At 40.1% G+C, this 16323-nt stretch overlaps 1 protein-coding gene across 1 annotated transcript in view; it reads right to left on the reverse strand.

Annotated features, from left to right (window-relative positions):
- Positions 1-16323, reverse strand: part of SPAG16 (sperm associated antigen 16) — a 408668-nt gene that overhangs the window by 24743 nt on the left and 367602 nt on the right. The gene's annotated exons all lie outside the window — the stretch shown is intronic.

Consider the following 16323-nt stretch of genomic DNA (forward strand, 5'->3'; position numbering starts at 1 on the left):
ATCAGGGGATTTCTATTAAGACCAGATTTAAGAGGGTCATTCTTTTAACTTTAATATCGCCAGCATAAGACATAACTTAGTGCAACAGAGCTCAGCTTGTATTTAGGCAGTTATCCTACTGGATTAATATAATGGTAATTAAAAAAAAAAAAAAGTCAACATTTGTATTTAATTTATTCTAGTGCCAAATTAATTAATTTAACAGTGCTCACACTGAGTCCATCTTAGGTGGGGTGTGGATCTTTGGTTTCAGGGTCTTAGTTCCATGGCAGCGTGACAAGCCATCTCGTATTGCACCAGACGGGCTCCTGAATTGAGAACCTTGTCTCAGCTTTTCAGTAATGAAAAGATGCCAGCCCATCCATGTCCATAATGCAGATATGCTCAGTTCATATATCAGTATACTTCTGCTGATTTTCAGCAGCGTCAAAACAGCATAGCACCACTGTAATAACGAGGAGAATGAAGCCCCAATCTCTCTCTCTTACACGTGTCTCAGCTCTCATCTGGAAGCTCACTGACATGAAATAGAAAGCCAAGGGTTTCCTCCCAAGAGGAAAAAAAGCTAGCGCTTTGCCATTAGACAGTCCTTACAACCACCAAAAGTACAGCAGGAGACAAGAAAAGGAAAAGATCAAACCAGTGCATCTTCTCCTTCATTTACATTCAGTAACTTCGTATCTGAGCATAAAGCTGACTGCAGAATAGTTGGGAAAAATCACTGGAAGGCAGATTTGTTCACAGTTCTCATCTCATGGTCCCTTTGCATGCGAAATTCGTATTAACTTGTGCATTTGAAACACAGACAAGATTCTACACAAATTTGCCCAGGCATCCTCAATGTATATTCATTTAGATACCAGAATAAAAACCAGTCAGGCGCTGCATATTTCTCTGTAAGGACACTTCAAAAATACAATTCGAATTCTCTTTTAAAGGTATTTGAAATTTCATGTCCACACTGGGAGAGAGGGAGGTTTTGCAGGCAATTTAGAACTACTACTACTTTCAGGTAGGTAGGAATCAACCCATCCAGCCAGCCATCCAAATATTAAATGAAAGAATGGCCGTTGTCCAAAGCTGTGTTTCTGATAGCTGCAGATTGGAGAGGCTGTGGATAAGCTGTCACTACTAACAGATGCATGTTCTGTAGTATCCTGGCAGCAGATGCTGCTGTTGCTGACAGGATCTACAGCACTAGGGATGGATGAGAGTGCCTTTCTGCTGTGGCACCGGAGAGACTTGTCTAGTGCTCAAAAGCATCTGCAGGGAGCTGCAAGACAGAAGATTGTTTCTTATTCAAATGGGCATAAACTCCCCACATGGAGGCAGAGAGAAAAACATGGGCTGGGAAGAGGTGTACAGGGTAAATAATTAAGAAAATAAAATGCTGCAAAAATGAATCTTCAGAGAAAGGAACAGAAATCCACATGCTCACTGAAGTGAGAAATGCAATATTTAAATGCCCCAGTAAGGTTCTACAAGCAGTCATGGTAGCGGTGTTGTTACAGGGTTTGAGGGATGTCAGCCCTCGTACTTCAGGACATAAGGCAGTTGCTACCTGCTTGAGGTTGGCCAGAACTGCACAGCACACACCCTTCACTGGCATGATATTGCTGAATTATACGGGTTTTAAACCATTTTCTGAAGCATCTGGTCTTGGCTCCTGTTAAAGGCAAGACCCCTTAGCAACTCCAGATGAACCATTGCTCTGATGTGTTATGACAATTTCTGTGTTCTTACAAATGTCTAGATTAAACTCAGTTTTTCTTTCAGCTAAATGGTTCACTTTACAAAAATAGCTCATAGAAATACTCAGTGGAAAAAAGAGAGGACAGTAACCTGCCCAGAATATTTTGTGTCTATGATAATTAAAATATAGTAGCAAGGGGTTTGCCTAGAAATGATTTTAATAAGAATCATATTATACCATACAATGCAATGTCAGGCAATAGGTATTCCCAGTCAACTGACAACCCATCACACCAGATTGAGGAGATTAGTTTGATGCCTGTTTACTTGCTCTGACGGTGCATTGTGACAAACCCTCTAAAAGGTTAACTTGGATTGCAACAGTTCTTGATAGTAAAGAAAACATTAACTGGAAAGCCTGGGTGAATGCTAATTTAGCAAGGCTGACAGTGCCAAAAGAGTTCCTATCAAGGACAATGAAAAATTACCCATGGGGTTTAAGCTAAAAAAGGGCACTGAACGATTTCTGAAAAAGTGAAAACTCTTTTGATTTTAAATCCTTGCAAAGCAAAGTCAAGTTGAAGCTGTCACCGTAATCTGAATGGAAGTTTCATTTCAAATCCCTCACAGCCTATAATGTTCTGATTTTAAAGGTTAAACAAGCAGTAGAAACGCGAGTTGATTAACCCTTGTCTTCCCCTCTCCAAAACCCCAAATCAACTAAACCTAAACGAGCTAAACTAGTTGGAGGCCAAATTGAACATGGTAACAGACAACCGGTGGAAACACTGATGAACAAGGAGGAAAATGAAGAAAACAGGAATTCTACTAAACTTGAAAATGATGTCTTAGAAGATTTCACTCATCTTAAACTTCTGGCATCAACCACTACATAAAACAGAGAGGGAAGAGCTCTCTCTGGAGAACTCTAACATACATGAACATGTCTGAGGAACAGAACAAGGAACAGAACAAATGTCCTGTTCCTCTTTGCCAGTTAGGTTTGTCAGAATGAATAATTCCCAATCCAAAGCAATTTCCTCCTCCGACTTTATCAAAATACTTTGCTTTACTGCATGGTGGATAAGATCATTCACACATTTCTCGAGTCCTTTTTTCCCCTGCAAAACCTGGGAGTTATATTTCTCTACCCTCCAGAAGAGCAAGGATTTATATTAATTAAATTCACTTCTTTGGGAAGGGGAACATTCTTCTGTACTGGTGTTTTCATCACAGTACTACAATCTCTCGTCTTCTTCACGACGCAAGAAACACAAATGACCTTTTGTATGTATGTGTGAACTGCTAGACAGGAGATAAAGATCCACAGGTTTGGAAAGACACACAGGACATATACAGAGGTAGAAGGAAATACTTTGCTATAACGTAACTAAAGGTATATAAATTTTCAGTATGTGAATATTTTCATCAGCTTCCAGTGAAGGAATGGCTTCCAAGAAGCTATCCATGTGTGAAAAGTTAAGCATGTGCCTCACAGTACTGAGAGAGATCAGAAGGACAGATTACTTGTTCTTGCTGTGGTTCTCTTATTAACTACTTCCCTCATAGGCTGCCTTCCCCTTCCCCATATCAATGCAGCCACTCACTGGCATGCAACCTCTCTCTTGATTTATGTCATCTCTAAATTTGCATCATATGAAGCCAAATGACTAGGTGACGAAGTTCTGGAGATATCGACTTCAGATCTATCACCAACTTAACCAGTTTTCCTGTTCTGCAGAGGACAGGCTATACAATATAAGGAATGACACAAAATTAGTGTCTTTCAACCCTAAGAAAGGAATGAAGCTTTTCTCTGAGAGCTTAGCTTCCACACAGCATCAACCCAAGGCAGATCTCCAGCTCAAAGAGATTCCTGGCTTTGCCATTAATAAAGGAAGACAAATTGACTTGCTCTTGTCTGATTTTTTTTTCCCCCAGATGCTCACCCTAATGAATGCATCAGGAATCACAACTCCTTACTGCATAAAAATGAATGACCTCTGCAACATCCCTCTAAATTTGAGCAAGAAAGTGCTGGGTGGTTATGCATGACCCAGTTTGATGAAGTTGCTTACCTAAAGCTCTAGGCACCTTCAGCATCAAAGTCTAACAGCAGAATAAATAACCAGAAACCACAGCCACGACGGAAGAGCCAACAGCATAGGAATGCTTCTTGGAAGACTTCAGTACCCTTCATTCCAGCTGAGAACTGTAAGAAATGTTTTCTTTTAAGCTGGCTAACGTTGGAAAATCAAATCCTAAGGGATGAAAAGTGTTGATACATGATGTCCCATGTTTCAGGTTCAGAACTAAACTTTTGAGTAGATTTGCATGGGGACAGGAAACAGGATGATGAGATAGGATAGTTAAGCACTCCACCCTTGTTGCAGACATGCAGCAAGAGGCAAAAGTCATAATTATCAACACCATCTTGGTAATTCAGGAAAAAAAACCTCTAAGGGAATTCCAGTCTTTTAAGCTACACTAAGAATGTGTTGGAAATCTCATCCCACCTAGCCTTAAAGATCCTGTAATATGTCCACAGTTAAGTCCCATGCTTGTCATTGGGGAAACACAGCTATAAAACTAAAAGTTTCTGTGCCTGTAACAATTTGTAATTAGGGAGTTTTCATACAGAAGAAACAGAGATTTGCTGGATTTTGTAACCAAGCTGACTAGAACAGCAATGTAGGTAAGAGAAGGAAGCACAACATCCACAAACTGACAAGTCAACAGCAATAGCCTGAACAAAATCATGTGGCCATCAAGGCAAGAAAGAAAGAAGTTTCAGCATGCATCAGAAAGTGTAGCCAACTGCCCTATGAGCAATGTGCCTTTCCATCTATCCAGCACACTCATGTTAATCTCCTTCGAAAAATGTCCTTCTTCTGAAGTAACTTACCTGTCACTGAGGGGACAACTTCACTGTTATTGCTGAAAAAACCTTTCCATTAGAAATGCAAAACCGACAGGCAAATGTTAAAAAAGGGTTATTTACATCACATGAAGCAATTCCACATAAGTTTAAATTTTCTGTCTGCATTGTGTCTTATGTCCCAGTATTACAGCTGTTGATTTAGGTTAGAATCCTGTCCATTGACCATAAAACTACTCATCACTTAATCTTCCTAATACCATTAGGAGTGCAGTAGGATCTTTCCAAACTAAGGGTGGGATGATCTATCAGCATTTCAAGTGTGTTTGCATGCAGGGTTGCTGATAACAATATAAACAAATTCTGTAAAGTATGAGTAGTTTCAATATGTTATTTACTGAAACCTGAAAATAGAACCACTGCCTCATCAAAGTGATAGTTTAGGCTTTTTAGGAGACTTCTGCAGAATTCGTTAGAGATGAAATTAAAAGTGTTCTGTGAAAGCATGATGGGGTTCTGCAGAAATGATTAAGAAATCCTGCTGTGATGAGCAGAGAATACTTTGTACTCCATGTAATTGTAAAAAAGTGAAATAAATAGAGAATTAAGGGGCAGATATTTGGCACTTGGCTTAGTGAAAGGAGGATTAGTCTACCTGCTGTAAATCAGGAGCGGCAGGTTTCTGTGTGTGCATTTACAAGCTCCACAGAAAAATGAAGACTTGTTTACTTTCCTTGCATTCATCTATTAAATGAAAACTGAATGAAGTATAGGGAGAAGTGCTTACAGTCCAACAAAGACTACCTACTGAATACACCCAACTATCTCCTGCTTTTCTTTTTTTTTCTGCTCTTGGCCTTTCACGTATTCACCCCCACTACACACAAACTTAAAAAATATTATATAAAAATACAAGCTCTTGTGAACACACTTTCCTGAAATAGAATGATACAACTGCCCCATCCCTGGCAGTGTTCAAGGCCAGGTCAGATGGAAGGTGCCTGGTCTAGTGGAAGGGGTCCCTGCCTGTGGCTCAGATGAGCTTTAAGTTTCCTTCCAATCCAAACCTGTGATTCTATAGCTCTTCCAAAGTAAGTCTGAAGTGCCTTTTTTTGGTACACTGCTTGTAAGGATCTTACCTAAGTAATAAACCCAGAACAAATCTGTCTGCCTTTTAAGAGGTTTCTATGCCAGACTAACTCCAAGGGTGAAGCCATGTGCATTTAAGAGACTGTTGTATGTTGGAATCACTATGCACAAGTAAGCGTTGTAAATATAAAAAAAATAGTGAAAATGAGCCAGGAGTTAGGCAGAAGTATAGTTAGAAATTTCTAAATTAGTTGGTACCAATAGTTACAACCCATCACGAAAAAATAGGCAGAAGAGAACCATACAGATTTGGGATAAGGACTGAAGCACGGGCTTAAGTTTTCATGTGGTGTCAAACACTGATTTTTGAAGTACACTAGAAAGTATTAGTTACCATTTCTACTGACCATGTTCACTTCTTATCATTTGCAACAGAAAACAAAATAACACAATCCACTGCAGCACTTCAAGATAGAAATTACATACGTGTAAATGTTTGGGGTTTTTTCCATAAATGACTCTCAGCATGTTTGAAACAATAAATCATCTCCTTTTTTCATCTATTCCTATCTCCTTTTAATGCCTTATTTAGTTATCTTAGCAATACTTTTTTTATTTATTTTTTTTTTAATCCAGGCTAAGGAGTCCAGGACTCATGAATTTAAAAATCATTTTTGCCTTTGCTGTCAGCCCTAAGGGACCCCACTGTGGATAGCAGGAGATGAGCATGCAGTCAGGAATGATATCCCTTCTCTTATGACCTCCAGTTTTCCTGTCAGACAAAACACCTCACAGAGTTGTAAGATAAAGGTCTAGGATAATTTTTTGAGGCCACAAAGACTCTGAAAGACATTTTTATATTCTTTTTAATGGTATAAAAAAGGGACAGCAGCAATACTAGTGCTATAAATGACTTTGAGAAGAATCTCTCCTGATCTTCACACCCCAGACTCTCTGTCACAGGCACAAGTCTAATGTTTTCATTCATCATCTCGGCATAAATAAAAATGATCCATTTTTTGAGGGGCTAAGTGTCTTTGCATTACTTCTTCTAAACACAGAAACTTATCTATTCAAGGTGGGTGCCTGACTCAACCATGACCTTGTCAATCTCATTAAGTCTTGAATGAATTTTCTCAAATTTTCTTATCAATCAAGGTAATTGCTTCTTGCAGGAAATCCAATCTTCTGTTAACCACATCATTACCTGGTGATCGAAGTCCTCAAGCTCTGTGTAAGCCGGAATCACTCAATTCACCCAAGAGAATACAAAAGCCTAAATTTGTAAACAAATCTCCACAAGTCATTTCCATTTCAGCAGCTATTCCCCAGTCTGTCAGATACCTTGAAATATCTTTAAGAATTAAAAGTACTTTTACATCAGGCTTTAGAGTCATAAAAGATGACACCGTCCTTGCAAAGGCCATGTAAGACCAAAAGAAGATGAAAAGAAGGAAGAAAAAAATCTCTGGAAGAAGTGCATTTTAAGCAGGGATCTCAATAGTACAGTAGATAAAACCCCAAGAATGTAAGAAAGATGGGGCAAAAGGTTAATTTAATCTAAATCCTCCCCACCTGGGAAAGAGTATAAGAACAGGGCAGGAATCTAGTGGTACCTCCTCAAAGTAGTTTCCTGCCCAATAGCAACCTGCAGCCTTCCTGAGGTGGGGCACTCTGGTTATATTTTACAGCCCACACTGCATTTTTCTTTTGTGATTCCAACCAGCTGATTTGAACCTACACAAGCTTTTAGCACAAACAACATCTCCATCTCTGTTGTACCCATGAGTGGCTTGGATGCCATGCTAAATCAGGCTGGAGATAAAATCCTAAACTTTGAAATATGGGAATGTAATTAAGGTGATTGTGATGAAAGGTTTGGGGAGGGCTGGGAGCAAGTGAGACTGGCTGTTCTTGTTGATACAGGGCATAGGAAGATTTACCAAGAGGTGCCCTACTTTCAGAGACACTACATGTGTTCCTCTACCAACACAACAGCTCTCATGCTGTGGAGACTGGTGTTGCATGCTAATAATTCTGGGCTTTCATGAATCAAAAATAATGATTTCACGCACAAAAATAAATTAGTATTTCCAGTACTAATTAGTATTTTCACCAATATATAGCTCTGACCTTTAATTTCAGTATCTGAGAAGAAAATATGTTCATACAGAAATCTGTCTTACCCTCTCTCCTAAGGACCTAGGCAGAAGTTCTTTTCTTATTAAATCGGTGGGAATGCCATCACCGACTTCAGTGCAGCCAAGATTTTTGCTATTGCTGTGTTGCTGCGAGGCTTGTGGGAGATCTAACCAGGTCCCTGAATAAAATCAGCAAATTCCTCCTCTGAGGAATCTGAGGTGACTATGCACACAAACAAGTGGAGGCATTAAGTAAATCCTGTAACTATTTAGCTTTAGGTACATAGGGACTTTTCACCAGCTTTAATGTGAGAAAATCCACAATCCAGCCAGCCACATATCTATGTGCCTTCCAACTCACCCCAACTAAGTTACACAAATGCTAGGTCTGTTGATTTTCTCTACGATGCTAGACAACGGTACCAAATACACTCGAGTCAAACTCTGCTCTCTCAGGAAAACCGTGTTTAAACTTTCTTTCATCTTATGTCCTCTTACGCACAACACAAGTAATTCATCATACTGCAAACCCTATTTTGCACTACAGTAAGTATTTCTCAGTCTGTTAAGCTGCAGATTAATTTTCCTCCCATCTCAAGTCCGTTACATTAATTGGAATGGTTACTTTCCTTCTGTTTCCAAACTTATTAGCTTAATAGAATAACTCAAATTGAATGCATGAGAGGGAAAGGTGTTTCCCAGTGGTTAGAGTATCTAGCTAGTATCTGGCTAGTATTTGATTAAAACTTGCACTTCTCTTCATCGCAACTAATTCATACTCATTCATAAAACTTACTGAGCAATATTGTACTTACAATACACAGCTGCAACAGAGAGACTTCCAGAGAACGTGTGCGAATCCCTGCCTTGAGCCATCTCTGATGCTGCACAGTGAGCCAAAAGGACCAAGCATTTACATGCTGAGCAAAGATATTCACAACTTTAAGATTCGGTGGATAAAGAACTGGCTCGATGGCCGCACGCAAAGAGTTGTGGTAAATGGCTCGATGTCCAGTCGGAAACCTGTAACGAGTGGTGTCCCTCAGGGATCAGTGTTGGGACCGGTCCTGTTCAACATCTTTGTCGGCGACATGGACAGTGGGATTGAGTGCGCCCTCAGCAAGTTTGCCGATGACACCAAGCTGTGTGGTTCGGTTGATACGCTGGAGGGAAGGGATGCCATCCAGAGGGACCTGGACACGCTTGTGAGGTGGGCCGATGCCAAACTTATGAAGTTCAACCAAGCCAAGTGTAAGGTCCTACACCTGGGTCGAGGCAATCCCAGGCACAGCTACAGGTTGGGTGGAGAAGAGATTCAGAGCAGCCCTGCAGAGAAGGACTTGGGGGTATTGGTTGATGAGAAACTGAACATGAGCCGGCAGTGTGTGCTTGCAGCCCAGAAAGCCAACTGTATCCTGGGCTGCATCAAAAGAAGCGTGACCAGCAGGTCGAAGGAGGTGATCCTGCCCCTCTACTCTGCTCTCGTGAGACCTCACTTGGAGTACTGTGTACAGTTCTGGTGTTCTCAACATAAAAAGGACATAGAGCTGTTGGAGCGAGTCCAGAGGTTTGCCACGAGGATGATAAGAGGGCTGGAGCACCTCCCGTATGAAGACAGGCTGAGAGAGTTGGGGCTGTTCAGCCTGGAGAAGAGAAGCTGCGTGGAGACCTCATAGCAGCTTCCAGTATCTGAAGGGGGCCTACAAGGATGCTGGGGAGGGACTCTTCCTTAGGGACTGTAGTGGTAGGACAAGGGGTAATGGCTTCAAACTTAAACAGGGGAAGTTTAGATTAGATGTAAGGAAGAAGTTCTTTACAGTGAGGGTGGTGAAGCACTGGAATGGGTTGCCCAGGGAGGTTGTGGATGCTCCATCCCTGGCGGTGTTCAAGGCCAGGTTGGACAGAGCCTTGGGTGACGTGGTTTAGGGTGAGGTGTCCCTGCCCATGGAACGGGAGTTGGAACTAGATGATCTTAAGGCCCTTTCCAACCCTTACTATTCTATGATTCTATGACTCTAAGATGACATGGGGTTTTGCCCGTTTGGAAAAATTACAACTTCAAGTTTTCTGGAAAAGACTCAGAAAAGACCTAAAGCAGATCCAGGAGCTAAGACAGATCTAGGACCTAAGAGTTTGTGCTCGCTGGTATGTGGGAAGGTGTTTTACCTCTTGCAAGCACTATCTGGTACTACACTGTTCAAGTGACCATGGCCACCCTGCATCACCGGTAGGACTCTGGCACATCCAGATAGAGACCCCACCTACACATATTGCAAACCTAAGGATTTATAATTACAGTCAGATTTCTCTCATTTCATTCCCCTTACCCCCCTCAAAAAACCTAACACTATGACTGAAACAGAATAATCACTTTTATGGAGGCTTTTGTAAAAAGATCACTAAGAAGAACAGAAAACATGCTGTCACCAGAGAATTGCGGCTATCAGCGGGAGGGCTGAAGAACAAGAAAATGACTGTGATTGTACTTTACAGTTCACCTCTTAGACAAACACAAGGAACACAAGGAACCCAAGGACAAGGGCAGAACAGAAAAGGAGACACACAAGTGAGCTACACAAAGTCACCAGCCACTTTATTTTCCCTTTTACGTGACCAAATCTCTCCCTTTTATCTCTTGCTCTCGTCTCATAAGGAAAATACATGCTGGATTTCCGGATAGCCTGCACTTGCACAATAACTATATTTGAGCCTGAAAAGGATTTTTGGCTGACTGCAAAATTTCAAGACATGTTTTGCATTAAAAATAAGACAAAGGCAACCACAAGGTCTTCATCTTTTCAGAAGTGGAATTCTCCAGAGTCGGTGCCCATCCAGGAAAGGACAGCTTTCCACTTGCAGACTCCTAGGTAGCTCTGCAGAACCTGGGGAGTCCTTATAGGATGCATTTCAATACTATTAACTAGGAGGAGTCAGTCATTAGCAATGAACTTAGCCTGAGATAAAGAGCAGATGAAAGAATCAGAATAAAGTTACCAAAACACAATAAAGCAGCAGCTTCTCTTAAGTGGAAGGAAACGATCTTGTGGAGGCATTAGTGCCACGAAGAAGACTGCAGAAGATCAGTATGTTCACACTTAAGACTATTCAGAAAAAGATTCACAAATTACTATTACTTACATAGAAGATACTAATAAAATGAGCTTCAGTCATCTCTCTTGCTTCTCTCTACAGCTGAAGGTGAGAGATGGGCCTCTCCAGAGAAGTCTAACTTCGGGGTGTCGAATAGCCTCCAGCAAACCTGATTTCTCTCTCCACCAGCCTAAAAAGGGGTCGAAGAGAGTTTGGCCTTCCAAACCCGAGATTAGCTTATGTGACCTCATGTAGTGGAAGCCTAAAAAAGCTCCTTCTGGGGATGTTTAATCCATTCTGATAGGTATCTCACATGCCTACAGTAGTGACAGGATCTCAGGAAATGACATTATTATACCGTGAGAGCTTTATTTTATCATTTTTACTAGCCTAGTCTATGTGCTGGTTTCCCCCCAGGGATGTCAATCAATGATCACAGCTCTATTCAGCACCAAAATGTATTCTTATATAGCGACAGTAGGATCCCAATAAACTGTCACACCATTACTAAGAACATGCTGCTGACATTCAAGATAGGTAAATTAATATCTTGATTTTTTTAAAATTACTATGGGAGTGTGTTTACAGATGCAGAATTAAGCCTTTGCTCTATTATTCATGAGCACTGTTGCTACTGATGTGAATGTCTCATATACTAATTGAGTTTAAAGGTTACGGTGCACCCTTCCAGACGTAGTAGCCCTTTTAATCAGCAAAACAAATAATGCAGCACGTTCATTAACAAGATTTTAAAAAATCTGTTTGGATGATAGACAGAAGTCAAGCATTAAAAACATTCGCTTCAAATTCCCTTTTTCTAATGCTTAACGTTCCTTGCCTATAGGTACGGAATTATCTGTAAAGCTAATACCAAGGTAAAAATAAATATAAAATTATAGCTAAATAAATGATTGCTTCTTTGTTGCTCATGCATCATATAATTAATACCATGATGTGATCTAACATGTTAAGGAAATAAGAATTTGCCATGAGCAGGCTGAAATTTGTTTATTAGTTTACTGTGATTCAGTTTATGAGAATGTGCTTCACTGATCTTTGCAAAAGAACTTTAATTGGAAATGAATATCACAATCTATTTACCACACCACTAAGCCCAGTCTGCTACAGTTCATTTAAACTACACCTGCTACTTAATTTTCCAATATGAGAAAAACTTTGAATTAATACAATAAGAAGCAGTTAGAAAGCAGGCTCAGTAGACCACTGTTTTAATCAAGGTGTTCCTTGCATGCCCTTATGCAATTCTGCTAGGAGCTGATTGGGATTTTATGTAGCATTTACATCAGAGCTTGAATTCAGACACTGTGCATTTTGATTACTACTTGCAACATGCAAAGTCATTCCTCCTTTGCCTGAGAGAGCTAAAACCTATATCCGGCATGCAGATTCAGAGGAAATATTCCAACACTTTGGACCATCAACCCTAAAGCAAGAGCAAAAAAGACTAAAATGAGCCTTTTCCATCTCTTGTTTGATCTTTGAAGATTTAAAGTGAGGCCAGTGCCATGTGTACCTAGAGAAGTGAGTCAAGGAAGATTACAACAGAGTGTAATACCTTCATGTCCTAATCCCTACATTTAAGCAAGAGTCAGAGCAATCCTAAAGGTCTTGGAGTCTCTGGAAACATTATTATTTTGTGCTTTTTCCAAGGACATACACCACATCTGCCACCTTTATTTCTAGGTGGGGCAATTCGTCCCTTTTAACTGGCTGACTAGGAATGAAGAATGACCCGGGTCCATGTTTCGTGATACCACTGCCACACAATTCAGGCTAGAGGCCCCTCCTGCCAAAGGGTGGGGTAAAAAACATTGCCAGGTTCAGCTGGCTTAATGCAGGTCTCCACACCCTATTCCTCTGAGCCACAGCACACCCTCATGGCTCAGCTCAGATTTATAAGCAGCTGATTTATAGTCAGAAAGACTAAATTTCTCGCAACATTCCATGCGGCCCATGACCAAGCGCAAACTCTGGGCTGTTACCCTTAGCATTTAACAACAGGACAGCAGGAAGCATGCAGGATGGGCTGGAAGAAGACAAAGGCTGAGCCCCAGTGACTGTGAACTTGCCATGAGCAGCTACCACAATGACCTGACTGCAATGAGCATCCCACCTCTTTGAAGTATCAGCCACTGGCACAGCTTGGCAGTGTAAGGCAAAGCCTCCTGCCACACAGCAGCAGAGCCCAGTTACTCCGGTGAGCAGCTGGCCAGGTGAAGTTACGCACACTGAAGTTACGTCCCACTTCACATGAGGGATGAATGAAAAAATCATCAGGAATAACAAAAGATGGATTTGGAGATCTCTGACAGTTTTTCATAACTGCTTCCCTGGAGTCTCTTATATTCAACATGGCTGTGAAAACACAAACAAACCCCTAAATGGGCTAGGACTGAGAGACTTTTCCCCCAGATAATAATCCCACTCACAAGCAGCCCCCCCATTGCCTTCTTCCCACTAGTCAGTGATTTCTGAGTTTAACTGTGCGGCCAAGATTTCGTCTTGTTTTACTAAGGTTCCTCAACAGTGAGCTTACTAAAAATAAATAGCTCTTTCTGATGCAATACGTTTATCCTGATTAAAAAATGACTGCAGTGAAACACTGTAGTCTCCTTCATGAAGCCTTTTTCATTTTAACACAGTGTCTAATTAATAGGGTTCTTTTAACACGATTGCCCTTTGTGTAATATTTTAAGATATTCTGAAAAATTAATACTTTAACAGGTTATACTCAGATCGTTATAATTTTTCATTAAAGATGTTTTGTGGGGTCAACTTCTGACCCTGCAGTTTGCAAAAATGGAAGGCACTAACTACTGCAGAATTATCCTAGATTTATCACAGCAAGAAAACGTGGTACTGTAAAGCCTCCTTGGGAACTCTGCCCTCTGGCTAGTCAGACTGTCTCTGACAGAATGATTTTTTTCCCCTCAAAACGCCCATTTGTCAAAATTGAAACTGTTCCCCTCAATGAAGAGGTTTCAGGTGATTCTCCAGACCTGGAAAAATGTTGGAACAAATTTAGAAATGACTAGAAGGTTCATTCCGATGTTTTTTGGCATAAGACACCTCAAAGGGAGTTTTGCTTAAAACTGCTTTTCATTTTGAAATTTAATTTCACACTGATTTCCAAAAAAGGTGAAATATAATAATGATGACTGTAACAAAATATTTTGAAGATATAAAAAATATTTTTAAAATATCAAAAATAAATATTTTCACTGGCCACATGATTTTTTTCCCTTTCTTTGCTAATGTATGAAGATTGCCAGATTACCTTTTATTTCAAATGGGAATATTCTTACAGGAAGGCATGAAAGGTTTCTGTTTATGTCTATTCTCCACCCTGTGAAGAGAGAGCTTTTATGCATGAAACACAGGAGGAGCGCTGGCAACATGGCCAGACACTTTGGAAAGCCAAGATCTGCTGAGGATGGAGGCAGCTCAGTGGTCTGTGTGACGAGCTGCGCTAACGCTTCATCGCATCAGAGATGAAGGAAAGCCCTTTAGCAGGGCCCATTTTTCCTGACTTTCTGTTTAGGCCTATGAGTTGGACCGTTACATTAATTTTCCTGCACTTAAATTGTTCCCTACTGGCTTGTGAAAGTATGATTAATATTCTTCAGGAATCTGTTATTAATTCTTCATTACAGTGTAGTCGCACAAAAGGCAAGGAGAATATTATGTCTGGCTTGTTGCACCTCACCAACCATTTCAATAAGTGTCTTAAAGAACAGAGGGTGTGCAGAGAATGAAGAGTATCCAGGACTGCTTACATTCCATGCACTGCAAAATAAATCACCAATCTGTCTGATTGAATAAAAAAACAGTACGGAGCAGAGTTAAATCACAGAATTGGATGTTGAAAAGTACAGTATTGTGAATGTGGCTTAATATATTCAGCACTGAGATGGATATGTATTATATATGTTATTTATTTTAGCTGCACAAAGGCAAAAAGGTGGCTTTTATATGCTATACTGTTCTAATAAATATCACGGTTCCAAAACAAAATTATGAATGGTATTAAAAATGAAGTACACCCAAAACACGCGACCTGTAAATAAAGAATATCCTATGGGAGAAAAAAGACCTCAAAGAATTCACCAGTGAATAAATACAACACAGCATAATTACAGGCTCTTGTGTTTTTCAGCCAGGGTACAATCATACAGTTTACTCAAAAGTCTTCTAATAGCCTCTGGGTACATACTCCATTTATGAGAAAGCTTTCTATTGTGAGCTCTCTCTTCCCTGCCTGACCCTCCACACTCTTCAAATGTACTTTTGGGGAAAAAAGTCTGCACTTGAAAGGCGATAGAGCAGATTCTTGGAGAAATAATTGGCTTTTTGGAGTTCTAATTTTGACCATTCTCCTTTTCTCAGACCCTCAGAAGTCCAAATTCCACCGATGTTCACAGCTACTTTTCAGTTAACTCTGACTGGCTTTGGACCACTTACTTTTTTTTTTCCTAGGTCTCAAATTTATTTATTTAGTATCTTTTTCTGGCTATTAAAGAGAGGAAAAATATTAATAATTCATTTATGCTAAATTATCGTCTTACTATTTTTAGTTAGGACAATTTAGCAAATCAATCATTTGAAAGATACTATACTACCATGATAATCCAAGTATGTGTGATCACACATATTTAGTGCCACCTGTGCCTACTTCCCCTCATTACATATCTCCTGGCAACAAGAAAGAGTAAAGACAGAAAGAGCCAATTTTGCAAAGTCCTAATAGTTATGCCTAACTTCAAGGAGCAGCAATTCTGAAGTAATGTGGCATTATGAGTGGACTGCAGCACTATGTGTTAATTCCAGCTAATTAGGGGTTTGGCTATTTCACCATCAAGTCAAATGAGATCTGGTATTTTTTTTCCCTGCAGGTTACAGATATTCAACAAAACTGCTGTGAGTTTCAGGAGATATGTAAGTGTTTATATTTAGTGCTTTGACTCTAGTTTGAGACTCCTGCCACACAGGAAAATTCATATTGGAAATCCAGTTAAAACCTAAGTCAGAGAGATCTTTTATAGAGATTATTTACTTTAAAAGGACCCAAATATAATATCTTAAATTCATTTGTCATTGATACAAATGGATTTGCCTCTTTCTTGCTTTGATCAATGGGAATTTGGTCGGTTGTGAGGGAGTTAAGCTTTCCAAAGGCAAAAAAGGCTGCTATAGGTTGTGTTTGTGGAAGCACCAACTAGAGACAATGATAAAATTTCACCGATTTGCTAAACCATGAAATGAAAGCTTGCTTTGTTCAGAGCATTAGCACATTTTCTTTTGACTGTGTATTTATTATAGAGGGTGCACTTAAAAAAAGGCAAACAAACAAAAAACATAATAAAGCTATCGGGATTGAGATCAGGGGGATAGTAAATCAAAACCAGGTTCACT

Source organism: Strigops habroptila, chromosome 5 (assembly GCF_004027225.2).
Source record: "Strigops habroptila isolate Jane chromosome 5, bStrHab1.2.pri, whole genome shotgun sequence".
Taxonomy (NCBI): Eukaryota; Metazoa; Chordata; class Aves; order Psittaciformes; family Psittacidae; genus Strigops; species Strigops habroptila.